This window comes from Ricinus communis, chromosome 4, assembly GCF_019578655.1.
Source record: "Ricinus communis isolate WT05 ecotype wild-type chromosome 4, ASM1957865v1, whole genome shotgun sequence".
NCBI classification, from domain to species: Eukaryota; Viridiplantae; Streptophyta; class Magnoliopsida; order Malpighiales; family Euphorbiaceae; genus Ricinus; species Ricinus communis.
Window position 1 is genome coordinate 40,070 of NC_063259.1, and position 12,628 is coordinate 52,697.

Below are 12,628 nucleotides of genomic sequence, written 5' to 3' on the forward strand. Positions count from 1 at the left end.
GAAATTGGTGTAGAGCCAATTCGGCTCTATGCTAAGCCGACCGGCTCTATATAGAGCCAATTGGCTTTGAGTGTTAAAAAATGTTTAGGAAATTATGGCAATTTGGTCTCTGATCTTGCTGAAACGACCAATTTACCCCTTAAAATTAATTTTTCTGACAATTAAATCTAAATTAATTCTAGAAAAGTGATTTTGATTCAATTATTCTCAATTCTAACTTGGTTTTGCTCATCTTTAGTCTCCCGAAACTCGAGAAAGGCAATAACTTTCAACATAAGATTTTTTGTAATTTCCTTAATATCTAGATTTGAAAAATGGGTGTGGACAGTATACCAAGGAGTATAGTGTGGGCTGCTGTTTCAGGCACACACCCAAGTGTCTCTAGCGACTACAGTCCTGCAAGACTTTTCAGCCTAATAAGAACATGCTAACTAATCATTGGACTAGCACGGAGATGGGAGTCGCCATACAGGTAATTCTCTAAGACACTTTTTCTAATTGAGTTGCGTTTCTCGATTCCATAAGGAAGCTTCGCCATATCTAGAGATGGATCCAAAAGCCAACTTCATTATTTGTACATCTTAATCTTTAATTTTATTATTTGACGGGTTATTCCCTATAAATATGACAGTTATATTTCTTACAAGCATTAATTACAACATGTGAGGTCCTCTTAAGTTTAGCACATTTTATCAAGCCCGCCTCTAGTTTGATTTTGTTGGCCTACTTAACTATTTGATTATGTACAAAGACGCATCTAGTCTAGTCCAATTACAAGTTAGGCTTTGATTACCAATCTTTTAACCTAAATGGGCTACCTTTTATGTTTAGGCCCAATTGGATGATCTTATTCTAATGTGATCCATTAGTTAATTAAAAGCATGGAAAAAATCCATGAAGTCTATATGGATTTTAGTTTAAGCCTAATTAACCATCTTATTAACCTAATGGACTACAATTTTTATGTCATGTCCAATTTTAAGGCTTAATGTTTATATATTCCATTTTAATTAGGCAATCAAATAGCAGATATTTAGCATACATTCAAAATAAAGCAAAAATAAAGTATAAAAAAATTAAATCTAGCTATTACAACCCTCATACAACTAAAAATTTAAAAAAAATGCATAAACTAAGTTACAATATATAAATACTGTCACAAAATTGCATAAAAATCTGAGAATAGTGCCAAAATTGGTATAGAGCGGATCAGCTCTAGGGCTTAGTCATGGTCGATTTTGCATTTTTCCTCGATTCTCCTCACTCAGAAGCTGATTTCATATGCACATAAGATAAAAGAATCAATTAAAACGTGAAGAATGAATGAAAAATTCATAGAAAACATCAAATGAAACCAGAAAGCCTAAACGATCATGCAAACCCTAGAAAGCAAGACGGACAATAAGCAAATAAGACATTTCATGGCGGATTCTAGGTTTCAATCATATAACCCTAAAAATCTAATCCATTTATATTATTATAAGAAAAACACAAATCAACCATGTTACTTTAATTACTTAACTAATCATATTCGAAATTGAATGAAAAATATATTATCATATCCAAAACCTACAAGTACATATTATATTCAAAACCTAACATATCAAGAGCATGTTAATTCATAAGAAACCCTAATCTAATCATGTAAATCATATAAAATAAAATAAAAACATCCTAATCATATTTCTAGAATCATAAAAACCAATGAACCGATAAAGGGAAAGAGATGTTAATGATGCTAGATATAGGGTAACCCTCAAGTTGTCACCATAGATTGTTGATCTTCGAGTCTCTAAAGATGATGAAGTGGTGGAATTGAGAATCTAGTGCTGCTTGGGTTTTGAAAATCTTTTGTCGTTCAAAGAAGAGTTTCTAAATATGAAGCTCTTTCTTAGTGACTTCCTCTATTTATTTCCTAAAACTTTCTACTTGTAATGAACATAAAACTTTAATTTCTAATTATTAAGTGAGTGTAGCTAACCCTCGACCTAGGGTGTATCATTCTATTTATAGCAGTAGGATTTCAAGAAACCCCAGAGGAACAGATAACTATTTAATTATTTAAATTAAAAAGATACAATTATCTTCTCCTTTTATCAAATAATCAAATCATTTAAAATTAATATCCAATTAAATAATTATAACTAAATATATTTTAAACTCCAATAATTATCACTAATATCTTTTGAAAACTTATTTTTTATAAATTTTAGTGTTTTAGGTCAAAAATACACGTAAAATGGTGTTAAATTTTGAAAAATAGCCAATCGACAATGTGTAGAGCTGACCGACTCTGCATAGAGCTGATTCAGCTATATGTTAAGGCAATTGGCTCTATGTGAAGCTGATTCGGCTGTACGCAGAACGGATTGGCTTCAAGGGTAAAAAGTTTTGAGAATTTTGATGATTTAGTCTTTAAACTTGTAAAAACTGTTATTTCACCCCTCAAACTTAATTTTTCTCGCTAATTGGGTCTAAATTGATTCTAAAAAAGTAATTTTGGTTCAATGATTCTCAACCCTAACTTAGATTCATCTGTCTTCAATCTCCCAAGACTCGAGAAATGCAATAATTTTCATTACAGGGTTTTCCATAATTCTCTTAGTATCTGAACTCAGAAAATGGGTGCTGACATATAGTTTGCTCATTATCCCTTGTTGATGTATTTTCCATATCAAGAACCATAAAGTCAGCAGGGATTATCAGTTTACCTACCTGAATCAGCAAATCTTCCATTATGTCTCTTGGATACTTAATTGACCTGTCAGCAAGTTGTAGAGAAATTGGTGGTTGTTTTCGATTCTCCTAAGCCAAGCTGTGTATAAATTGAGTAAGGCATCAAGTTGATGCTTTCTTCTAAAATCAACATGGCTTTAGTAACTTTCTTATCCCCCATTGAAATATCAATAGTAAAGCTCCCAGAATCTTTCATCTTAGGGGATAATTATTGTTGAAGAACAACACTTATTGTTTCAAAACCATAAACTTTTCATTATTCTCATATCTCCTTTTGTTGGATTAAGTTTCTTGAAGAACATAAGCATAAGTTAGCATACTTTTGATAACATCCAACAAAGGCAGATTTATGTTAACTTTAAAAAGCATATCAAAAATTTCAGATAATTTTTTATGTTGTTTGCTTTTTACTAATCTGTTAGAGAAGATAGGAGGCTTGTAAGGCTCGGCTGCCTTATGAAATTCAAGTCCTGAAAATGCCTCTTTTCTTTCTTCTTTTGCCTAAGATTTGGCTCTATTCTTCCTTCTTTTTGTATAACTCTTTCAGTTATTTCCACATCAACTAATTCATCTTCTTTTGATATATCTGCATAAGAAGAATCTTTTTTTAATTAAGATTTTCATATTATTATCAAATAACTCACTATCGTTAAGAATGGTGATGGCTTTGGCTTGTTTAGGTTGACTTAGCAATTTTTCTTTTTTGTTTTCTTATACAGCTTCAACAATTTGCTCGATTTAGGTTTCTAATCGCTTTATTGAAGCTTCAATAGAATCAGTTTTTTTCTCATTCCTCTCCATCCTAACAATGGTAGCTGTCATAAAATATTGGAGTGTTTCCTCCAAGCTTGGTTTTCTTTAAGGGGCTTGTCCTTGAGTTTGAAATGGAGGATTTGAATCTCTTGGGTATTAAGGCTCTTGATTTTGATATTGAGACTGATTTTGATTCTTAAATAATTGCGGTGGATTTTGGTCATTATTTCTCCAAGAAAAGTTTAGACGGTTTCTCCATCATGGATTATAAGTGTTGGAATATGGGTTATTCCTAGGTTGCCTAGACTAATAAGATTCCATCAAATTAACATGTTCACAATTATTTCTTGCATAAGTCTCATGAGATGAGCAAATATTAGCACCATGAACATAAATATCACATATACCATAAACCTCATTGCTTGGTATATTTTTAGTTAAAGCAAGTCTTTTAACTTTTTTAGTTAGTTCAACTATTTGCATAGTTATCTCATTACTAGACACAATTTCATGCACTCCTACACTTTTTGTCCTCATACTCTTTTATTGTAAATTAGCTCCTAACATCTCAAAGGTATCATAAATCTCATCAACAATTTTTCTAACATAGCACCTACAGCAGCATTCTCAACCATACATTGATACTGTTATGTCAACCCATCATGAAATGATTGGTTAGTTACACAAAGTGGGTATCTATGGTGTGAGCATTGTAATAAAAGTGATTTAAAGTGATCCCCTGCTTCATAAAATCTAAGATTTCAGCCTTTAATTCTTTGTTTTCTTATCTGAGTAAAATTTACTCATAATTTTTTAATAGACTTCATCCCAAGTTCTTAAAGAATTAAGAGGTAAGGTCATTAACCAAGCCTTTGCATTTTTTCTTTAATGAGTAAGGAAAATATATCATCCTTAATTGGTCCTTATTTAATCCAGATAATGAGAATGTATGAACTATAGCATAAAATTCTCTAATAAATGTTAGTGCATCCTCAGTAGGTATACCATAGAATAAAGGAAGCAGATTAAATTGTATGTTCTTAAGTCCATAATTCCTAAATGCATCACTTAGAACTATGAATGAAATAGTGTTACTAATTATAGGTCAAGCATAATCCTTCATAGCCATTTGTCTTTCAGTTGCTACTTGTTGTTAATCATTAGCCATTATTTTAACCTCTTCTTCTAGCTTTTTCTCAAATTCTTCCTCTTCTTCTAGCCTTGGAGATACAAACTCACTCTTTACTTCTTAATCCTCTTCTGCCTTTTAAATAGTTAATCTCAAATTGTACGGATTTTGAGTTGATGAATCATCTGATCTAATTCTCTGCTAGGCATATAAAATATAAAAAAATTTCAGATTCAAAAATTTTTAAATAAAATATAAAAACAAAACAAAAAAGACATAAAAATAAAAATACAAAAACAACACTTGACAATTAATCAATAGAAAATTGGATATAGTTTTCCAGCAATGATGCCAAAAACTTTATGTCTATCAACATGTACTCGCAAGTGTACGAACTGTTCCTATAATAAGGATAAGTTCACCACGAGGTCGATCTCTCAAGGAATTGTGAGCCGTTATTATAAAGACTAACTATCACATAAAAAATACTTAAAGTAAATCTAAGCACTCTAAATTAGTGTTTTGAGAAAATAGAATATTCATAAAATAAATATAACAAACTATAAAATAAAAATGCAAATGATATAATATATGAAAACTATATGAAAAAAATAGTATCTAGCCTAGCCATTTACTTAGTAATCCTCTTGCTTGACCCTTAAGCCTATATCTAATGAATAAGATGGTCATATGTTCCTTTTCCTTTAATTACTCAAGCTAATGATGCAACTAAAAGTTTTTTATACCAATATAAATTGAAGTAAAGATGGCGTTTCTAATACATTCAACCCAGATATTTTTAGAACAACTACTATTATTAAATTGATATAATGGTCAACCAATAATTATAACTAAAACTAATAAAGATTTGAAGGTAAAGATATCACTCATTAAATAAATAAATAAATAACAAGATTCATACATAAGTAAAAAGGTTAAACTAAACTCTTATGGAAACTAACATGACATATTTAATTCAATTATCATTGTAATTAAATAGAAAGATATGAAACAAAACAGAAAATAAAAGCTCTCTTGAAATCCAGAATCCTTCAAGTAAGAAGATGATTGGTCATCACTCTCCACTTCTTGAAAAGCTTCTTAGATCTTAAAAGAACAATGAAAACTAAAACTAAATGTTTGTGGAAGATGAACTATAGAGAATTACATAGAGCGGAATAAGGGACAAATCTAGACTATGAATGTCTATCGGTTATGTATCTGATCTCTAATACTTCTAGCAATTTCTTTTGCAAAGTCTTCCTCTAAGTACAAAACTTTTAAGAGTTATTTTCTAAAACTCTTAACTTTCCTAACTTAAGTAAATAATAATAATAGTCCATAATTATAAAAAGACTTAATTAATCCCCCTTAGGCCTTGAATTATTCAGCTAGGCCTGTGGAAATAGTATTCCACGCATCTTTAGTTCTGCGTCTTAGCAGCAACCGTCCTATTGAAGCCTATTTATTAGTATTTAACTCATATTTTTCCTTTTTGGCTAATGATACCTAAATTTGGACAATAAAGCTAAAGTGGGGTAAAAAACATATATTTCCACATATTATATATATAAAATATATAATTAAAACACTATAGAATACCCTAAATATATATACATAATATGAATCTATCATCATGCCTAACTAGTTTCATAATTTCTGTCACGACCCACTCTGGGGGCCCGTGACCGGCACTAGGGAATGGGTAGGCTTAAGGCCACCGAAACCCGTAGTAAGCCTTACCAACCCGCAAATCCAAATATACAATTAACCAAATATAAAATAGTCATAATTGTCTTGCATAATACATCATCAAACTACCAACAAGAGTCAGAATAGTTATACAAATTTTAAAATTTCACTCACGGATACTCTAGAGTAAAAATGACAAGTATACAAGTACAAGATAATTACAAAAGTCCGAAAAGAAGAAGTCGGATCGCCGAATGTGCGAAGGCGAAAGTCTTTAACTCACACCGAAAAATTACAACCGAGATCGCTACCCCGAGAGTGAGTCAAAATCAAATAATCTAAGGGCTTTTGCAACCTTCACATGATATATTAATTATTCAAAACAATATACCAATTTCTGAATATAATTGCAGTCATAATATAAAATCATACACCATAATAATAAAATGATAAAAGGAGAGTGTAAATAAATAAAGACATTTTTACTTTCACGGGACGTGTGGCTAAGTAGAACCCTAACCCCAAATTCTAACGTACCACTTTGGCTCTCTTAATCCAATAAGACTGGCGCCTGAGAGCAATGCTTCGACTGCGAACCTTACCTCCGGTCACTTAAATATCCAAATAAGAAATCTAGTAGCCATTCGGCTCTCTTAATCCAATAAGATCGGGCGCCCCGAGAGCAATGCTCGACCGAGGACCTTACCTCCACCGGTCACTTAAATATCCAAATAAGCTCGAGAGCAATGCTCGACCGGGGACCTTACCTCCCAGAATTTACACAAATCAGCCCAGAGCCATGCTCGACCGTGGCAAACCCATAAATATCTTATTACATGTCCATGATCATTACGGGAGTATGTTCTACAAGCCACATTTCCCAATTCGCAATCATCACATATAATAAATATCATTATCCCGATGAACTCAACCAACACATATCGGAAATAAAGATTAAAGATTTAAGGTAAAACAACGTGCAATTTGCGAGGGAAAAATAATAACGCTTATCTTATTATAACATACTAATAATAATATTTATATTATTTCAAATATTAATAATCAAGTGAAATCATTTACCTTGCGATACTAATAATCATATTAAGCACAAATTCTAAATAGCATATTAAAATCGGACTAGCAATAGCGCAAAGATTAAATGACTTTAACTCACAGATTTGATCGTTCCACGCCTCCTACGCCTCGGGTGGAGTCGGGCGGGAAGGTCGAATTATCTAATAACAAAAGACATACAATTAATAGACATTCGAAAATTTTTCCTAAACTTAGACCCTAAGGTCGACCGCCTAGAATTAAATTAGACTCGAGGATTCTACCGAAAATTTGATGAACCTCCCTAAATTACGGATATTTACCCCCCGTAAAACGGGTCCAGGACTGCCAAAAACATATCGGACATGCCGGAATTTAATAACAGGAGCCGGGCCACAAGAATCGCATTAATACTTTCCCGACTCCAAAACACCACAATCCAAACAATTCAATTTGATTTATTTTTAAACTACCCAACACAAGCAATTAATAGCCTCAATAACTTTCTAATATTATAACAAAATTTTTCGAGTCTAATAAAATTATACCGAGTTGAAAATTAAAATATTTCACAAGGCCCGAAAACACCGGGGTCCGGTCGCCATAATTCAAATCCGGGCGCCTACGCGAAGCTCAAGTTGCGAGAGTCCTAAGGACAAGAGTTTTGGCCGGAAAGTGGCCTAAGGCGGATCGGGCCGGAAAGTCGCTCACGCGACACCTTTCAAGGTCACGGCAAGGATTTCCGTGAGGAGGGTTGCTTCAAGGGTTTTCGGGGGTGGGGAGTCCGATTCCGTGATCGCCGAAAACAAGCCGAAGAGGCCGAACGGCGAAGACAACTCCCTACCTTGGCTAACATCTGACGGAAAGGAGGAAAGGGAAGGAGAGCCGCAGAGCGGAAGGGAGGAAGGCGCAATGGGCGGCACGTGGGCGGCGGGGAAGAAGACAGTCGATGGGGGGAGGGAGAAGGAAGGGAGGAAGGAAAAGGAGGAGGGGGAGGGAGAAAAAAAGTTTTTTTTATATATATATATAATTATTATTATAACTAAGGGTGTTACATTCTACCCCCTTAGAAAAGAAATTCGACCTCGAATTTTAAACCATAGCCCACTTAGGATTGAAATAAATGAGGGTAGAGCCTTCTCATTTCCCCGCCGGCCTCCCGTGTACACTCTTCGGACAAATGATTCCGCCACAAAACTTTGACCATCTGAATAATTTTTGAGCGCAGCTGGCGAACTTGAGTATCCACAATCCTGACTCGCTGCTCCTTATAAGTCAAATCTTCACCAACTTCCACATTCTGTGGTTGTAACACATGCGAAGGGTCTGAAATATACTTTCTTAACATCGATATGTGGAATCACCGGATGCACGGCGAGAAGTTCTAGGTGGCAAGTCTAGTTTGTATGCCACATCTCCACTCGCTTAATAATCTCAAAGGGTCCCACATAACGAGGTGTCAATTTGCCTTTCTTGCCGAATCGCAACACACCACGCATAGGAGACACCTTCAAGAATACATATTCCCCAACACTGAATTCCACGTGCTTCCGCTTTGGATCCGCATAACTTTTCTACTAAAAGTCGCTCGCATGAATAACCTAATCTTTTCTCAAGTGATCGAACCACCCGATCCCGCTAACTTCCGTTCACCAACTTCTTCCCAACATACGGGGGATCTACACTTCCGACCATACAAGGCCTCGAAAGGTGCCATTTTGATACTTGCATGATAGCTATTATTATACGCGAATTCGACCAACGGTAGATACCAATCCCATTGACCACCAAAGTCTATCACGCACATCCGAAGCATATCCTCTAAAGTCTGAATAGTCCTTTCTGATTGTCCGTCCGTCTGAGGATGGAAGGCCGTACTGAAGTCCAACCTGGTACCAAGTTCCTCTTGCAACTTTTTCCAAAACCTTCAAGTAAATCATGCCCCCGCCGACACTATGGAAACCGGACGTCGTGAAGACTGACAATCCTTTCCAAATACACTCTTGCATACTTAGCTACAGAATAGGTAGTCTTTACTGAAAGAAAATGCGCTGACTTAGTCAATCGATCCATAATTACCCAGATAGAGTCATAACCAGCAGAAGTCTTGGGTAAGCCTGATACAAAATCCATAGTAATCCTTTCCCATTTCCACTCTGGTATAGGAAGCGGTTGCAGTAAACCAGACGGCTTCTGATGCTCTAATTTAACCTATTGACACGTCAGACATTTGGAGACAAACTCTGCTACATCTCTCTTCATCCCGCTCCACCAATAATTTCCTTTCAAATCATGGTACATCTTTGTGGAGCCCGGATGCACGCTGTAAGTTGTACAATGAGCTTCTTCTAAAATCTTCTTCCTGAGATTATCCACATCGGGAACACACAGCCTAGAGCCCATCATGAGGGTGCCATCATCATTTATAATAAAGTTATTAGCTCGACCCTGCTGCACATCTTCCAAGATTTTCTGCAACTGTGGGTCCCGATTCTGAGCCATCCTGATTTTGTCGACAAGCACAGACCTAACCCTGAAATGTGCTAACATCACACCCGATTCTAATATTTCCACCTGAAACCCTTGATCATACAGTTCATGCAACCCTTCAGCCAGCGGTCTCTTCTCTACACTAACATGAGCAAGACTACCTACCGACTTCCTGCTCAAAGCATCAGCCACAACATTCGCATTACCCGGGTGGTAGAGAATATTACAATCATAGTCCTTCAGAAGCTCTAACCACCTTCTCTGCCTCAGGTTCAAATCCTTCTGTTGGAAAATATACTTTAAGCTTTTATGATCCGTATAAATCTCGCACGTCTCTCCATAGAGATAGTGCCTCCAAATCTTTAATGCAAAGATTATCACGCCATCTCCAAATCGTGGGTCGGGTAATTTTGTTCATGCTTCTTCAATTGCCTAGACGCATAAGCTATTACCTTTCCATTTTGCATCAGAACACAACCCAAACCCACTCTAGAAGCGTCGCAATACACCGTGAATCCACCAGTCCCAGAAGGTAAGGTCAACACCGGAGCTGAAGTCAAACAGTGCTTCAACTTTTGAAAGCTTCTCTCACACGCGTCAATCCACTGAAACCTGACATTTTTCTGAGTCAACTTAGTCAAAGGCGCTGCTATCCTCGAAAAGTCTTGCACAAATCGACGGTAGTAGCCACCTAGAAAGCTACGCACTTGATCCGAAGTTGGCCTCTGCCAATCGATTCCTCCACTTTCTTAGGGTCCACTTGAATACCCTCTTTAGACACTATGTGCCCCGGAAAGCAACGCTTTCCAACCGTGAACTCGCACTTGGAGAACTTAGCGTACAATTGATGCTCCCTCAAAGTCTGAAGTACTATCCTCAAGTGCCACGCGTGCTCCTCTTCGCTTTTGGAATAAACCAAGATATCATCAATGAATACGATGACAAAACGATCCGAAATTCCTTGAACACTTGATTCATCAAATCCATAAAAGCCGGCAGGGGCATTAGTGAGTCCAAACGACATCACCGGGGAAACTCATAATGCCCATAACGCGTCCCCGAACGCCGTCTTTGGCACATCTTCACCACGGATCCTTAATCGGTGATACCCCGATCGTAGATCAATCTTGGAGAAATACACCGCCTCCCCGAAGTCGATCAAATAGGTCATCGATGCGAGGGAAGCGGATACCTGCCATTTAATCGTCGCCTTATTTAGTTCGCTTGGGTAATCGATGCAAAGACGCAAGGTGCCATCCTTCTTCTTTACGAATGAACAGGAGCACCCCAAGGAGACGTACTAGGTCTAATGAAACCCTTATCTAGGAGGTCTTGCAATCGCCTCCTTTAGCTCTCTTAACTCGGTACGGTGCCATTCGGTAGGGCGGCAAAGAGATAGGTGTTGTACCGGTATCACGTCGATGCAATTCTATCTCTACTGGGCGGCAATCCAGGTAGTTCTTCCGGAAATACATCAGAAACTCGCGAACCACCGAACGCGTCTTCGACGCAACCTTTCCTTGCAGAGGTATCCCTAACCAAAGCCAAATATCCCTGACATCCGGCGAAGCATCCGCCTAGTCAGAATCGCCGACACGAGATTCGTGGGAGAAGGTATCCGCTCACCTTTAAAATAGAACTCGAGTCTCCGTGGAATTCGGAAAGTCACTTGTTTCTCCGGCAATTCAACATGGCGAAATGCAAAGCTAACCAATCCATTCCCAAAATCACATCAAAATCCATCACATCTAAAAGAATTAGGTCGAAGAACCAAATCTCGACGCTCAGACACGGACACGGATACACGACATCGGTCTCTAAGGCCTCACTTAACTGCAGAGTGACCGACATCGGACCGGGAGCCTAACGGTCGACATCCAATCTTATGGCAAAACTAGGCGATACGAAAGAATGGGTAGCCCAGGGTTTAACAAAACTCTAGCCTCAGAATGACAAACAAGAATAGTACCTGACACCACAGCATTTGAGGCTCGCGCATCTTGAGGAGTAAGGGTAAACACTCTAGCTTGCCCCTACCGACTGTTGAGACCACGAAGCTCGACCTTGAACCTTGCCCCCGACCGCCTCCGAAGATCTCCCTCCAAAACTACGGCCCTGCCGGCCAACAAACTGAGATCCATCTTGAAAATGTTCCGGGGTTGCAGGAAAAGCTGGTCGGGTCGCACTAGCGGATGAGCCTTCATGGAAAAGTCGGTCGACCGAAATAGCGAGGACACTCTCGAGCCATATGTCCCATCTCACCACACCTAAAACAGGCTCCACTAGACGTTAGGCACGGTCCCTGATGTGACCTGCCACACATCCGACATGTGCTGGCCCCAGAACTAGTGCTGCTGAAACCCGAACTCTGCCCACTACCACTGAAGCCCTGACCAGGTCTGAATCCTCGGCTACTCCTCCGATTACGCCTACCCTTTCTGTGGATGCGGTGACTTCTCTGCACGGCCTGCTGGTCGGTACCTCTAGAGTAACTTCCACTACCATAGTACGGCACGACAGGCTGCGCACTGGACTGACCCACAACCCTGGTTTTCTTCTTCCTACAATCGTCAGTCCCTTGACTAAACCCTCGTAGCGTCATCTCCATCTGCCTCGCCATGTCAGTAACTTCTAGGAAGCTACTCCTCCTAGATTGAACCAAGGAAACAAACTCTGGGCCGAGCCCTGAAATGTATTCTTGTTCTTCGCTCCTCGGTCCCCCACAAAGATAAGGTGCATACCTACTCGGTGAACAAATTGCTGGTGTATTCAGCC